Genomic DNA, 18,123 nt, shown 5'->3' with positions numbered 1-18,123 from the left:
TTATGGAAAAAAATGGTTCAGGACTTTTCGACTCGGTTTTTAATCAGGAATAACACTATTTGCTTAGTGGGAGCTTTTTAAGATACCCTGTATATGATAAAATGTAACACAATAAAGTCTCTTTCTAGATACTTAAAGATTAATTTAATAGTGTCTCTATTATCGAAATTATGAGATGAATATCTAACGGTAGATTGAGAAAACAGTTCTGTCATGCGTAAAATGGTTCGAGAGGTCGCATAATTGGAGATGAAGAGTCTCTATCCCGGAAAGCAAATCGCAAATGCACATGCGTACGCGACAGTCAACGCACGTATACGCGTCGAAATCCAGTTAGCGTATGTACACGCACGACAATATCTCCCGAGGATATCGCATATATATTTATGCATATAGCTATATGTATATATACTATATATTTGCACGAACGGTTGTATACTTAGATTGTACACTTAGTGCATACATTGCATACTACGTATATGCGTCGCTGTGCGCGTACACACATACGCATACAAGCTAGCTATGTATCTAAAGTATACATATATATTTGTATATATTTCTCGCGTGCATGCACGTAGTTTCCGGGCTTTACATGCAATCGGCGTGCGTCGGCATGCGCAGCGTTCACGCGAGTGCGCATTATTTGCACACGCGAACACGTTTGTCGGAGTAGTGTGGAGAGTAGTTGCTCACATCCCGGCGGAGTTTCACCGGCGGATATCCACGTATAATTGCATCTTTCGGGTGCTACGTGCAAGCCATGTCCTGAAAACCGCGTAAATCCGGTCCGGCAATTCCAATGCGCGACATACGCTCGATGCTATCTTTAATTGAAGAGCAACATTCTAACCGGCTGCGTTGCTTCCTGCGAGTAATCTTCCCATTTGTACCCCTGTTTTAATTTTTTTGCGATACTTATGTATATTAATATTTGGAGACCTAGGAATTATAGGACAATAATAAATTTTTGTATATGAATTAATAATAATTTAATTTATTAAGTGTAATCGCATATTATAGATATAATAATTTATATTTTTTATAAGAATTAGCACGAGAGAAAAGGAGGAGGAGGGAGAGAGAGGAGAGAGAGAGAGAGAGAGAGAGAGAGAGAGAGAGAGAAAGCTTCAAGATTATTATATATAATATAAACAGAAAGAAATACTAATATATATAATTTTATTCTAATACGCAAGTTTGAACGTGATTTATCGATAATGTAACGCTGATTGCGTTAATTTAAAAAAAAGTACAGATTGGAGCTTAAAGAGAAAGTATGCGTAGCAATTTTCACATTTTAGACATGATCAGCGATCAGCTTCAAAGGACGAAATCACACGAACTGTCATGTGGTTTTGCGTCGTTGGTACCATCTTTCTCTTGTGTAAACGTGCAATTTAAAGGAACGTTCGCGTTTATGCGACACTTTGAGAAAGAACCGTTGAGCACAAGCTATCCTCATATATGTTAGACTTTGTACCTGTAAAGGGAACAAATTTCAACATAAAATTGCCCTCAACATGACCCGCTGCTCGTTACTAAAGTGCTTTGAGCTGTACGCGTCGAGCGCAGTAATTTTTCAGGAATTTAATTGGCGTAATCGTGGTTCATAAATCACAATTTTTACTACAAGAAAAACAGCGACGAAAATATATATAAAAGAGAGAGAAAAAAAAAGATAGAGAAGATAAAAGGAGAGAGAGAAAAAAATTCGAGCTTTTTTTAGCGAGATCGTATCTAATTTTTATCGAACATCTCGAATTAACCGAATGTTATTGCGCGCACAAGCTATATTACGATTATTTATTCTCTTTTTCTTCGTAAATCTGCTGTCTGCAATTTAGAATACAACACACTACGAATAAACTATCGTTACCGAGGTTTCGTCCAAAAGAGAGTTGCAGTTATCGCGCAATTAAATTCTCATTGCAGTTTGCAATTCGCGATAAATTAATATCGAACACGATGGTCGTTAAAAGGCAATCATAAACAAAATAACTACTACATAAATTTAAAAACAAAAAAATGAAATATTTCAATATGAGATATTTAAGGATATTTAAAAATGATTCTCCGTAGACTTCGAATCAGTTTCATATATTTAGATTCATAATTGTTTCTAGAAAACAATTATGAATCTAGAAATAGAAATAAAATAATTGCATAATAATAAAAACATATATATGTACTTTATATATGGAATGCATTTCGAGAAAACGCTTCGATAAAACTATTCAACTATTGATCTTATAAATATCATAATATGTTTATTACATATGTACATGACAAATGATATGTCTGTATCGTCGTTAATAATATCATTGAATGATATAACTTGATAAAAAATCTAGAATGAAAAGAATTACAGTAATCGAAATCAGTGTATTTGATTGTTGAAACAATTCACATTTCATACATATGTACGTAGCCATCGATAAATTTAGAGAGATAATGTAACGCTGGTTATTTCTGATGAAGGTACGATATATTGTTAAGAATTAACAGATTTAAAGTGCACTGCAGCATATTTAATTTGATCCAACATTGGCTATCGCTGATTTTATATCTCTGATTTCAATCTGAGCTTCTCTCGCATAGATTATCTCTAACCGTCGTATCTTCTTTCAGCAATGACTATTATAGGAATAACTAAAAAAAACCGTATCTGAAAGAATGTCACGAGTTCATCGTTTTTGAATGAAGACAAAATTAACCGCTGACGTGTTCATTTTCTTAAGATGCGACATAGATATTTGCATTGTCGATTCAATAATTACATATATAATACAGGTATGTATATATATATATATATATATATATATATATATATATATCGATACATATACTCACACACATACATACAATCATGTGAGAAAGAAGTTATTTTTCTAAATCACGATCTCATATATTCCGAATAAATTCTGATAATTTCGACTCTTCTCTCTTAAATTATACTTCCAAGCACGGTTTTTCTTAGCTAGCTACCTCCTCGTCGTAACGATGGTTAAATGAAAGTGTGCTCAGTCGGAGACAACCGTATACCTGATGCCACAAACGACATCTGCGTCCCATCGTCTCCACCGTTGCCTTCGGCGATATTGGGGAATCGCAGGGGATCCCGCAGCATTTCGTGATATTTATAATTTCCAACGCGCGGGCTAATTTTGCCCGGTCACGTAGGCGATGCCCATTGGCTGACGTTCCCAGATTAAATCTGGGCGTAGAACGCGGGAATATGGCATAATTGATAGTAGAGAGGTGTAATTCCATATCTACTAATTTGGTATGCTTCGAGGTATGCACTTTTTATTTCGAGAATAACAAGCTGCTCAGGATGTTATGCCAAATTCGTTGCTATATCCGATAGCAGGGTGCGATTAGAAAATTAAATACACGATAATTAATATTTTTTATGCAAGATATTTGCATTCGAAGGAAAACGTGTGAGGTAGAGGGAAAACAAGAGAGATGTTGTCATAGTAACCTGGACATTACATTGCGGAAATATTCAAAGGGTGTTATTCAAATTTCTCCTTTGAACTGTTACATGATTGATAATGTATTGACCTGTCGATATTATTGCCCAGCATTATACTAATCCATCTTATAATTTCTTCGCTGCACCGCTCTATAAAATTTTACTATAGATATTTTAGTGACTAAGAGTACACGGATATTTATCGAGACATTAATAATTTGCAATATTATAATATTATTAAATCTTATTAAATTATTATAATTTTATTAAAAAATTTGTCGTATTATGTCGTTACAATTACTCCGAAAATAGCCACGTGCGATGCTCAATATATTTGGTGCGCAAACTATTTTTTGGCCTTATTTTTCCATTGTTCTGTACGAATAATCTAATTATTATATCCTCATAATTGGTTTAACGATCGCGAGCTGATAGCGATGAGGTCTACTGCGCGGTCATGCAAATGTCATTAATTATTGCACTTGCACGAGGAATTGCAGTGAATTTCGTTAACAATATTGTTAATGGGGACACGGTTGTTGCACGCTCTGATATTTCGCTATCATAACTATTATTAATATTACCGTTCGAAACGCGCGTCGTATTCGGGAGTTCACATCGGTGTTCGCGCGAACCATGATATCGATCCTGTCGATTTAACGAGTCTTCATTAGTCGGATTTTCAGACAACAAAGCAGCCGTCTCGTGGAACGGCACGTGATCGGGTTGACGAGCGCGACAGTCGCTCGGAGCTATGGAATTTCTTGCAACGCGAAATTTCAGAGCATCCGGTAACGAACTGCCATTATCAAAATTGTTTCTATCGAATCAGCTCGTGGACGATAATAGTAATTAAGTTGGTAGGCGCGTGCCGGAAATAGGATGTCGGTGAAATTTGTGGCACGCGCGAGTGATCGACTCTAATGCGTAAATTTCAGTAATGCTAATCAATATAGTAGTAGCCATTAAGTGATGATTAGTTAAAGAGAGTTTTCGATAAAAAAAAATAAATTCTTTGCATATTTGCAATATTAATCAACTTTTCGTAATCAATATCTAAAAAATGAAAAAATTTTTCGATATCTGAATCAGATTATTTCCTTCGTATCGCAAAATTTTTTTTTATCACGAATTTTTCATGAATTAACGCGCGTGAGTAATATTATGGGCATAAATAATCCAACTGTAAAAAAATCCTATTAACAAATTTTTTTTATTGATATTTACATTGAAAATATGTACATAACAACCATCTTTATTTTTGTATTTCAGTGGATGCTGGTAAATAGACACTGCTCGCGCATATGGAAAATGCAAAACACACATTTTCCATATTTGGGGGTATTTTTCGTATGGTCTATATTATTTTGTGGAATAAAAGTAATCCATTCCACGCACATGATGACCGTAGCCTCGGGTTATATTATCCCATCAGACATTGCATAGAATCCCATTTAGATTGTTACGAGTCATTTGCTCGAAAACGCGATCTTCAAAAATAAAGACAAAAAAATCGCATATTTGCATCATAAAAAATGCATGTCCAATAACGGGAAATCATATTCTCCCTCGCATGCGAGCTTTATCTTAAATTTTTATCTTGAATATCGAGATGGAAAAATTATGCGAAAGAGATGCGTAGAAATTTTAGAAAAATAATTCAGAAATTTATTCAGCTTTGTCAGTTCCGTGAATACAACATAATGGTAGATATTTCGTATCGATTTTCGGAGGATATTAACTGGCTAATTTAGGTGTGACGTCATGATTCACAATGTCATTATCAGTACATTTGTTGCATAACATTTTGGTTAACTAGAATGAATATAACGCACATATTTCTCATTTTTGAGCATATTTAAAAGTTCTTGTCGATTGTTGTTCATTGTTGTGACGTATTTGTGCGAAAATAATAAAATATTTAATCAGTATCGATATTAATTTTTGCGATCGATACAATTCGTTAATCTTAGTATACATATAATATTAATTTTTCTATAGATTTTTTGATATTTTTATTACAGATATAATAATTTCCTGTATTAATATGTATTGATTGAAATTTGAATATACCATTTTAACAATCGAAGAGAGTTAAATTAATTGTGTACAACTGTGCTAATTCATGATTTTTATAAATCTAATGCGCAAACATTTAGAGAAAAAGCTGTCAAAACTAGAATAATTGTACACTAAAAATGCATAAACACGAAACAATGCATTTTATTTTTGTGGAGAATTTTTAAATCAGCGAGATATATTGACAGGAAATATATAAAATAATATTTGTTATAGATAAAATTTTGTTAGATTTGAAAGATACGCGTGAGGGATAATAGATTTTCAAATCATAAAACACATGGTTTTCACACAAAATTCTCAATAACACTATAGTTATTTTACGATATTTATATAAATAAGAGAGTTCGATATTTATAAAAAATATTTATATTTTGCCAATATATGTCTTATATTTTACGTTTTGACAGTGAAAATATTTATTGATATTTGTTTGAATATTATGTCGGAATATTTGTGCGTATCACAAAATAGATAACAGAGTTTAACTTTTTAAAAAGATTACGTAGACGACATCGAGGGACATCGTGAAACATACATATAATAGTAGCCTACAATCTTTGGCTATCTACCAAGAATACTTTCCTTCGAAAGAATCTTCGAGTTTGGCAGAATCAAAATATTTTATTAACTATAGGTTCTCTCTCTTTAAAAGATATCTTTCAAAGATCGAACAGTATATATCATACAATATATATCTTCGTTACTTACAAAAATATTTACATATTAAAGTAAAAGACATAACTTAAAAATGCATTTTACGAAATAATTCTTATCCTGCTTCTCTCCGTACCACTTTATAAAAAGTACAGGGGAAGCAATTCGAGCTTTACTCAAAAGCGAAGGATAAACATCACGACTCGCTTTATTCCCACGAGTGGAGACAGTATTTTTCTTGGCCGATTGCACGAATGTCGACATGATTTCTCTTAGGAATCTATTAAAAATTAAAGACTTTGTTTTTATTTCTATAAATAAATGTTTCGGCGACAGAGATATAAAGCAAATCTTAAGCAAATGTTACGCTTATAAAATATTGAATTCAAGTTATTATAAAATATTCGATTTAGTTATATTAGAAAATAAATAATCGCGTGTATGTATGAACAATAAAAAATGTCACAACAATTTTTCGAGTAATAGTTTTTTAGATAATTATCTTTTCTTTCGTAAATGGGCATTGAAAATGTATCGCGAAAATGTATCATTTTCATTCGAGGAGGGTGTGGTTCTCGAGCGAAAAGATACTGTTTAATCGCAGGTAGAGAGTGCAATGACACAGTACGCTATTTTGCAGAAATTTCGCAGCGCCGTGTAATTTCGAACTGATTAGCGATTGCGTGGGGCGTTATCGCCGGTTATATACAACGGTGTCGCGCGGTTGGAAATTTTCGCGTTTTTCCAATAGTCCGTACCGACTAATGCGCTGTTTCTGCATTCGCGGGTATCGTTGTACTGGTACGAGTGCATACTGGGGTGCTCGCTGAGGTACAAGCTCAAGTGCCAGTGAACGTGCATTCGCAAATTTGCGGTTCTCGCACTCTGGAGTGCGGCAAATACGCGTCATCGAAAGTACTTCCGCCATTGCGTTCTACTCCCTAGCAATTACGGTTCCCCGTTATTATTATTATTATTAATATTAATATTATTATCATTATCATTATTATTATTATTATTATTTTTAACGATATTATTATTTTAACGATATCACGATACGACACATTGTTGAAATAAGCATACAAATATTTATACTGCTTACGATTAAACTGCCTCTGAAAGTGTTAAGAGACCAATGTCAGATCCTAATAATTGCATTTAACATTAACCGCAACAGCGTTACGTAATGCGTTTGATTATAATCACTATAGCCGCGACGGTCATCGACGATCGATCGCGCCGTTAAATGAGGATGTTCAGTGGATCACGTCATTAGCGACTGATTTATTAACGGAAAACGCTTGCACGTAGCCGCGATTTAACCGGCGCATAACAATGGAAATCAACGTTCTAAAATCACGATTCAACACTCTCCTCATTTCCCGTCATTGCGTAACGGAAAATTCATTATGCCGGTGAACTCGTAATCGCAAACATTATTTTTCATCCCTCGACGTCGCGCAGTCGAGCTCGGCCGTAAGATTAATGTTCCCTTACGACGGATTCGTCATTACCCAGGCACTGTGCTCGGCGACGGCCGTGTAATTGGCCGTGTCCGGCCGCCGTCTTTCTTTTGTTTCTTTTACATTTATTACGGCGCCCCTGACCTCGCACTTCCACGGAGAATGGATTAATGCTTTCCCGCCGAGAGAGTGAATCTAATTGAAGGAGATCTGGAAAATTGACATCGCACGCCTTTTAACTCCGAGCCGCTCGTCAAGCGTAGTTAACAATCTCGTAATTTCGGCTTTTCTCTCTCAATATCCTCCCTCGAGCGTATGAATTCTCCAGTTGCGAATTAATTTAAAAGAAAGACCAAGATATATTTGTAAAAAAGAATAAAACTTTTTAAATAAAATTACTTATATGTATTATTTATCTTATTTTTAATTTTTTTAAAATAAAATTACTGTAATTAAGAATAAAATTATTTTTACAAATACACTCCGTTATATGCCGTTTTATCGAAATATCTTTATTATCGCGTCGCACTATAAAACATTGCCGGTTTATGTCGCAGTTATAGTATTACGATCGATATAAAAGTAAGAGCGAACTGTTCATCGCGGGTCCCTCGGGCATGGCACGCTTGCACCGAACAGCGCCTGCTACCCCCGCGAGCTATATTTTCGTTTGCATAATGACGCGCGAAAAAAGCTATTCATTTTCGCGTGAATCCGCGTCGAGAATTAATCGTCCGAAGACGCGCGATCGACTGTTTCGAGAAACGTAATGCGAGGAAAGAGAAAAGGGGTAGGGGTAACGAGCGAATTAATTGCCAAGAAAAATACCGCCGATTAATTTGCGATACGCTTCGTAAATTAATGCGAAGTGTTATTAATGATTTATTTATCCGCGGAACATAATCGCTCGTGCGGGAAAAATAACTATATCGCAATGAATGAAAAAGAAGCGCTCTTTCGATTCAACGTAGTATGTCAAACGAGCGCAGAACATCGTGTACATATATATATATATATATATATATATATATATATATATATATATATATATACAGTACCTGTCAAAAATATTGCATTATTTGTATAGAAACAGGAAAGTCATTACTTTAATTTATAGATATTATCAACTTATCTTTTATTATTATTATTTTATGTGCTTTAATTCGTAAAAATTAAAAATTATAACAAATAGTAACAAAAATATTAAATTTTTAATTTTTTAAAATAGCCTTTCTGGCCCTTTTAATCACTAGATCTTAATCCGATAAAATATTGTGGGATGAACTTGATAGAAGTGCTCAAAAAATGAAATATATCAAAAACAATTGTAAAATTTCCAAACATGTTAGAATTAAGTATCAATAACAATTTAAAAAAAAACTGTTATCAAGAGTACTAAAAGTGCGATAATAAATCAAACGGAGCTTTTTTGAAAAATCAAGAACTTAATATTTCTGTTATTATTTGTTATAATTTTTAGTTTTTATGATAATGAAACGAAAAAACAATAGTAATAATGTAATATAATTTAATATAATTTAATAATATTTTTATGTCTTTGTTTTTATTAAAGTAATGACTATTTCTATAAATGATACTTTTAACTCGTACTGTATATATTGCTGGGTATAAATTACCTTCCGACTGAGATTTATCGTCGACCTGTGCGAGTGATGTTCTCGCATGAGAGGTAATAACAAGAGGAGAAAGGCGTTCTGTTCTCCTTGCTTCTTACACGGAATATCTCGTCGCGTCTTCTCCTACTTCTATTTAAACCGCGCGTTGATCTTGCGTTCGCACATCCACCAGCTTCAATTTAAAGGTTGAATAATTTCAGACACAAAATCGGGGGATATTATAAGAGTGAGAAGCTGTCAATACGCATCAAGATAAATGTTGATTTGGGTTCTCCTCCTATTTATCGTTCTATTTTTGTTTTTAATGTTTTAGAATTAAAGATGATGTGTTTATAAGATTGATTATTCTTCAAAATCATATGTATCCTTTTTAAAAAATTTAATATCTAAATATACGATTTGATATAATAAAAGAAACAATGTTTCTAAGTGCCTTTGTTTGACGGATCTATGCTCTCAATTTCATTTTAACGAATGTTTATTTTTGCAAAATAAACAATTATTTTAGACGAATAATGGATACCAATAGAGAGCTTCTACCGTGCTAAACAAATTTTTGTTGTTTATTTGTAGTTTCCAAAAAAAAATAACAAAAATATAGAACGCGGGGAATAATTCGTGTGTGTTTCTTTTATATTGTTAATGGTAAATATAATTAAATATATAGTTAAATATAATTAGTAAATATAATTAGTAACGATGCGCATTAAGATCTTTCTGTCTCCTCCATCTCTTGAGAAAGGATATTATAGAAAATTGATCACGTCTGAGACTCCGAGCCAAAGTTTCCTTACTTAAAGTTTAAGTAGGGTCTAATGCGTAACTTAGTGTTGAATCGAAAACAACGATTGGTCGAATCCAAATTTAAGACCGACTTTAAATTTAATGTGGCCATTTAAAATTTAAAATAACACGTTGTTGCAGTTCTTTGGAATCTAGAAGTGCTTCGATGCGTCTTCGATAATTATAATTGATAGTTGATTTGCTAGAAACTTTTATCGAAATAAACTGAATGAAGAATAAACATTCAATAATTAAATTCAATAATTAAACGCTATTTGACTTTCTTTACATGTTTAAAAATATATAATCATACGAGAAAGCATATAATAATACCTACCATCTTTATTCAATTGCTAGATTCATGTAAAAATTTTCGAATATACAAGATGGCCCATGTAACTCTTATGCTTGATATTCCAAACATTGTTATCGATTTTAAAAGTTTCTTAAATTCGTTCTTGGGGTCTTGTATGGGTTCAATGAGCGATAGGTCTTCAAACTTGAGAGGAAGTTGATCTTCAAGCTCCAGTTGTATGGGTCAGGTGAGGATTAATTTTAAAATTTTAAATGGAAATTTACAAAATTACATATTTTAAATTTGAAAAAGAACAATTTAATTTTAAATTAAAAATTGTTTTTCCAAAACAATTTTTTGTCAAATGTTTTAAAAAATATGATGGTTTTTCTGAGGTTTCGACTTATAACTACTTGAAATACTCAGGAATAATCACACGAAAAATCACAAAGAACACTCTACTCTTATTTATTTAATGTCCAAAAATGTCCGCTATGCATTAAATTTAAACATTTTATTTATTTATCTGAAAAATATATTCCTCCCTAATCTTTATTTCATATTTTCTTTCGTTATAGATGATTTAAACATAACTTTGTTTTTTATAAGAAATAAAAAAAATTTTTATAAAAATATGCTAAGCTTAAGTGACTTCAGTGACTTATGAAATATTATCAACTATTAAAAATATTTTGTTAATTCGGATAAATAAATGTTTACAAATAATTATTTTTAAGCAGTTTTTAAGGTATTGAATTATTAAGAATTGGCCATCCTATATTTACCCTTCAACTTTGAATATTTTCTTACACTCTCTTTCTCTCTCTATTTCTGTTTTTGTTAGAGTATTTAAATTATTATTAATATTAAATTATAATGTTAAATTACAATATATATTTTTTTTAAATAAATAAAAGTTATTTTTATTGAATGACGGTTTGGAAATCATGCTCAACAGGAAATTGTTTACCAATATTGAATAGTTGGAAATAATAATGTGCGAGACAGGCGTATATAATTCCCAACGAAAAAATGATCTAAGATAAATACGTAACAATTTATTGTATTTCAAAAATACGAGGATAATTTTTTGATGTCTAGATTTTTTTTTGAAAAAATCGAGATACAATGTGTACGGCCGTTGATTTTACATTTTCATCGGTCTCATGTATTTTACAAAGAAAGAGAATTCTCACATCACGGAGAATCCGTTGTAGATGTTGCAAACTTTTTAGCGTTTTTCGAGCGAGTGATCGTTCTTGGAGCAAGTACTTGTTTTTCGAGTGATCAGTCGTTTTTCAAGTGATTATTATTATTAGTTATTGTATGTAAATATTAAAATAATGTAATATTTTAACAAAAAGAAATAATTCTTAATAAATCTCAGTGCGGAGCAAGAAATTTTTAAGTCGGCATATAATAGTGCAAGTTTTAATGAAATAATCTTTTCAGAATTTACAAAATTAATCTATTAAATATTTGCTTGCTATTATGAGGATTGAATGTAAAATTTAATGCTTGCAATATTGAAATAATAATTTTTTGAATATTAATTATTTTGAACGATATTTCAATTTAGATCTTTTATTTGTATGTTATAGATCAACTCATCGTAACTTCAATATCATCAACTCCGCTGTGCATCGATCGGTGAGTGATAAACTTTTATTTTATTTCGAAGTAACGGATTCATAGATATTATAGATGTAAATTATAAATAAATTACAGATAGATCCATTACTTCAAAATAGATAGCTAGAACAAATTAGATTGAACAAACTTTAATAAATTCAATATATTCTATATATGTAATCAACTTTTAATATCTTGTTTTAATATATGATGCAAGAATAAATTAGAGCATAAATTAAAAAAAAAGAATAAAAGAATAATTAAATTTATTTAATTCATTGAATAACAAGCATATTAATGATTTTATTAATTATATTGATAATAAATTTATTTTATTTTATTTATAAATTAATTAATTTAATTTATAAATTATTTTTATAACACGTGCAGATTTTATCTTACTAGGCTATAAAGCCTATTTATCTATATTCTGAAACTTGTTTAGTATAAACTATTCTTAAATTTTGCTATTATTTTGAGGAATTTAATAAAATTTTTTGATAAATTAACAAGATTACAAGGTAGATTGACAAAATTCTTAAAAATATATAATATTAATATTAATATTAATAATGTAAAATAAGTAATGTAAAATAATAAAATTGTAATGTAAAATAAGTAAAATAGTAGAATTTTAATTTATGTTAAAGTCATTCTTAGCGAAAGACTTGTCGATATTTAAGAGATATTATAGAGCCTCGTTACTTTAAGCGCACGATATTTCGACTATATAACCCGCGATATTATAAATTGTCGATATTTTGTTTGTATAAAAAATTCTAATATATAGAGAAAGCATTTCATGCATATATTGTGTATGCATCGCTTTTCTCTTTAATTCCCAACTATGCATGACGATAACATCGAGCGCGAGCCAACGTCTGTCAAGGATTGGAAATCTTTCGTTCCGGCGAGCTTCGATTCCTGCGAGACCGATATAACCACGTGGCGTGACTTAAATGTGAAAGAAAATACGCTGTGCTCGCACATGCTGAGATAGGTGAATCCATGTTCCCCGTGGAGATTCTTCCACTAGCGTTTCTCCGTCAATCCGTATTTATCGGACACATGGTCGAAAACTCGTGTATCTCGAACATCAAATGGGGATTTCTGGTAATGACATTCGGTACACAAAGTCTACCCTGGCTCACTTACAAATATCCTATGTTTTCCTTAAAGACACACGAGTCATAGCTTAAAGATATATTAATTTCGTTTAAAGAATATAATTCTGTCACATATAAAAATAATCTGTTTATGTTTCATAACTAGAAACTTTTGAAATATTTAATAATAATAAAAACAAATTTAAATAGTAATTTATAAACTTCAACGTTCTATTCAAAGATAAATACAATGTATGTAAAATTCGTACGTAACCACTTCCGACAAAGTGATCGATAAGATAGGCATGGTGGTTTCTTGTCTCGAATTTTCCGACAGAATCTCGAGAAACAGTTTTAAGAGCTAACTTATGGCGAAAGTTTGCAGCCATAGCCAAAGTACCCTTCACCGCGCTACTCTATTTGTCGGTTTGGAAGTACTGTTTCCGCGATCGATTCTATCCACATTACTGACAGCTGCAACCATATCGATAGCATATAAAATGTTTGAATATGTGAATACATGAAAATTTTTTTTAAATATATAGAATTGCACACAACATAAGTGCAATATGAGTTTATAAAGAATATTTATCATAACTTGTAGTGGAAAATAATCTTTAACTAAATGATATAAACATATTTATTCGCTTATACAAATATCTAAAATTTCTCTTTATGTTTATAAATGTAAAATTAGTAGCTTTAAACAAATGTTAAATTAAGCATCTATTTTCGGAAGGAAACTAATGACGTAACGTGTAAATACTTGATGTTCAAAGAGTCAATTGATGACAGCAGAAGCGTTTTATTATGTAGCAATTAAATTTGTTTTGCGCAGATTTGCACACGTAATTACAATTTGTAATTATTTCGAATCTCGTATGGCACTAAGAACACTCGAATCGGCTAATAGAATTCCGCTGTGAATAGCGAACTGTGTCATTTTACTGAAAGCCATTGTGTCGCTTGACATTATTTTAACATTAATGTTTAATGTCTTTTTTAATGTAAATTATTCGGTGCAAAAATTATTTATAATTATTTACAATATTAAAATCATTACTTTTGTGCGAGGTGAGTAAATTCCGATCGATACTGTTAACATCTCTTAATCCTAATAATAATCCTAATAATAATGTATAGTCGGTCAACAAATTAATCTGATATTGTACCATGCATACTGCAAAGTCATCGCAGCATTTGAAGTATAATAAATTTAATTATCACAGCATATATATATAATTTCGTAATTGTGTTTGTTATCGCATAAAATTGAAATGATTGTTAAGCGGTATTCACCAAGTATCAGATATGCATGCAAAATTCAATTAAGTACACATGTAACAGTTATTATGTAATCGAATTAACGTCTGCTGCGATCGGCAAATAAAATTGTAGTGAATAGAATTTTGCTTTCGATGGTAGCTAATATTATTGCCAGTATTTTTGCATTTAATAAAATTTCACCAAATTGGCACGAATTTTTCTTCTAAAAGATTGATGTGTAAAATGGGTATTAGTTATCGTGTAAATCACACAATGAGGGTCATTTATCGGATTATTTTTTTTCTTTTTTTATTTTTGTTAAAAATTCGTTGCTATCCGTTTTATGTTGAGAAGATATTTTTATGATTGCTCATGCAATATTGATACATAAATTCTATCGAATGTTTGCATTCCATATATGCGGAAATTTTATGAAATGTTTATATTCCATATATAAAAAGCAAAGCATGTAAAAACTAGTTGTTTATTTTATTTATTATTGTATTGTTTTTAAGTAGCATAAATGATTTTTCAACTGCTTGTGGAACAGCATGGAAGAACAACTATAAATCTTTCCATCTGCGAAATTTAATTATATTTTGTAGATAAATACTTCTGCGTTATAACGATAATTGTTTCATTAACGATTCTGTCTTATGCTGTTTTCAATTTAATTCCATACTTAAATCACCGAAATTCCGGGGGTTTTTAATTAATTTTTCTGCTCATATACACATACACACACATACATTTACGACGTTTGCATAAAGACTTAATAAAAATTTGTAATTGCATTTTTTATTTAGCTTTAATAACAATATTAACAACGAAACGTATTAATAAACGTTTTTCGCTTTTACATTCACTGAAATTTGATTGTAAATGCCAATAATTGAAAGTTAATTTTATGAAGTTGCCTCTGTCAGACGTTTTCTGAATGATTCGTCAATGGAATTCGCGACATGTCAAACATTTAGCATTCTATCGTACAAACGAATCGCAGAATTAGATAAACCGAGCAGTACGTGACCAACATAGTAACTCATTTAATTAGTCGAAATAGTCAAATACCTGGATGTATTTTCCGACGATGTATCGCTTGAAGGGAGATCAGTCCAGCTGCTGAATCGTGCTATTTCACGAGAGATAATTAATGGCTACTTCAAACTAATAGCAGAGTAATACGATCACGTGGCAAGGTTACAACGCAGATGGCCAATACTAGATTTAGGGCTGTGGATTAAGGCGGTTGTCGATACAACTGCATGTATTTTCAGGGAATGAGACAAATCATCTCGCATGCGTTGCTCGATAATCGCCAACATCAAAGTTTCTTTCTCTAATCAACAAATTTCATTTTCAATTAATTTTTTTTACTATCTCTTTTTTCATCGACATGAAAATTTCTCGACAATATCGATTCTACGTAAATAAATAATTTTTTCGTTTTGAGTTTTATGTCAAGAATGTCAATAGCGCTGATTTTATAAGATGTCGACGGAAAAGGCAGCACATTCTTGGAATTCTTGAAAAAAAATTGTCTTATAATCGACCGACTGTTTCGTATTCATACCCATAATTTAGTGCTTATCGCGTGAAAGTTGAAAAACAGATACCATTTTACATGTTAAGTGCCCGCGACGCGCTGCATCTCGGATATGCATCTTCGGGATAAGCTTCTTTCCGTGTACCGCAGAACATAACCCGGGGACATTGCCGCTCGGAGCGTTCCAGAAATGGTCGAACATACCGGGCGACTTTTTTTCATTCTTGCTCATAAGACATTGTTGAAGAAGCTGACGCCGCGTGTCCGTAATCTCAGTAATTTTTCAAAATATATTAATCTTTCCCTCTCGTTCTATTTCCAGCAATATTATTATATATAGTCATGTAAGAAGAAACTTTTTTTTACGCAAAATATTGATTTACAAACATGGAATATCCCGTCTTGCCAAGTGAATAACATTCTTATACCGATTGTTATCAATTTTTTTCCGAAGGCAATCATAATTATTTTTTTAATTTTACTCTCTACAAGGGAAATAATGACCGTTTTTCTGATCAAATTTTTTTTTAATTTTATATATTTCTCTCTCTTTACTTTTCTTTATTTCTCTTATGACTAATTTAATACATTTTTATTTAATTAAAATTTTATTTGTATTTAAAGATTTGAATTTGCAGACAATACATTAGATGATGTAAAAAAGAGATATTTTATAGGCTCGATTGTGTAGCCAAAAAACTTTGCCGGATGAATTTTGAAACGTTACTGCGCTGGTTTATTCGAGATGTAATTTCTGCGTATCTCCAACTTTTACATTTCCGTTTAATTTATGCACGAAATTATCTTTTTGTGATTACCCGGTTTCCTCTGACTTGTAGTTACGCCGAGACGACCACTGATCGCGCGAATAACTCTAGTTCACTCGGGCGTAAAATTAATTTTAATTGTTCGTTAATTAGTTCTTAGCTGAACTATGCGCTATATTCGAAAGCTCGCTGTGCCACGAGTTTGCATCCTTGTCGGCAAACCGAAACATTAATTCACCGTTCTGTGTTCGCTTCGTTATACATATAACCACATTAGGTGTTTGCGAATCCACGTGACTGACAGAAATAAGTGACGCACATGACGACTTGGTTAGTCTATTACGTAATACAATAATACATAGGGATCTAATTATGCACTCTCGCGTATGTACGTGACGTAAGCTGAGTATGTATCAAGTAAGTTTGATTTAACAATTTGCTATCTGTCTCGAAATTATAATCATCTTTTGACAAGTGAAGAGAAGAGCACTTCTTGAATCCTTGCATTAAGATATCTCTACGATTTATAAGGCGTGATAAAATTCAAGATAAAATTCTATTTATAATTTTATGTGTCACATATTTTAATATATGTATCTTAATATTTTTTTATTTGTATGTATTTGTGTATTTTATTTGTATATATTTTACATTTAAATTTTTATCCGAATTACATAATACATAAAGTATATACTGTAAGATACAAAATCTGAATACATAATACAAAACTAAAAAATAGAAATCTATTTGTCTTAAATTTTATTATGAATTATAAATCGTCTAAAGAGGTCATTCGAGAATATTTCATAAGATGAAAAAAACTTGAAGAGAAAACATTTAAAAAATAATTTATTGACTTAGCTCAATATGATGTTAAGTACAATCGCCATCATTTGAATCTATAAAAATTGAAATAAAAAATTTTCTAAAGATCTATGGATTTTTCTTGTGATGTAATAGTTTAAGAGCATAGTAAAAGTTAAAATGTGTATGTCGTTGTAGTCGATTATGTCATCTTCTACGTTTTCTAACGTGTCGTAAGTTTCCTACAAAAGTTTGTTGACATAATTCGGGTCAATCTCGACGGAGATGCGACGCGTCAAAGAGAGGCGTGGAAGAAAATCAAATTTGTTCCAACTGAATTCGATGATCGTTTTTATCGTGCAGTCAATTACATGCGGACTGTCTTAAACCTGTCACACTAAATTTTAATAATAAATTATGACCAACTTAAATTTAATTTTTTTTTATTAAATTTTATATGTGGAATTAGTTTCTAAAATAAATGATTTAAGTTAAAAGTGTTTTAGGAATTAAGCTTCAGAAAAGAAAGTAGATAACAATTTTAATGGGCTCAATTTTATGAAAGTTTTATAATTTGTGAATGATTATTCATTGTAATGAGCCATTGCGA

At 31.4% G+C, this 18,123-nt stretch overlaps 1 protein-coding gene across 2 annotated transcripts in view; it reads left to right on the top strand.

The window, feature by feature from the left end:
* Nucleotides 1-18,123, top strand: part of LOC105257815 (zwei Ig domain protein zig-8) — a 142,541-nt gene that overhangs the window by 5,124 nt on the left and 119,294 nt on the right. For both annotated transcript variants that reach the window (XM_025411973.1, XM_011268722.3), the window contains exon 2: nt 11,994-12,042. The gene's annotated coding sequence lies outside the window, so the exon portion shown is untranslated. The remainder of the gene's footprint in view (nt 1-11,993; nt 12,043-18,123) is intronic.

This window comes from Camponotus floridanus, unplaced genomic scaffold (genome assembly GCF_003227725.1).
Source record: "Camponotus floridanus strain SB8 unplaced genomic scaffold, Cflo_v7.5 scaffold46, whole genome shotgun sequence".
NCBI classification, from domain to species: Eukaryota; Metazoa; Arthropoda; class Insecta; order Hymenoptera; family Formicidae; genus Camponotus; species Camponotus floridanus.
Note: the sequence above shows the minus strand (reverse complement) of the source record. Positions and strands in the feature narration are given on the sequence as shown.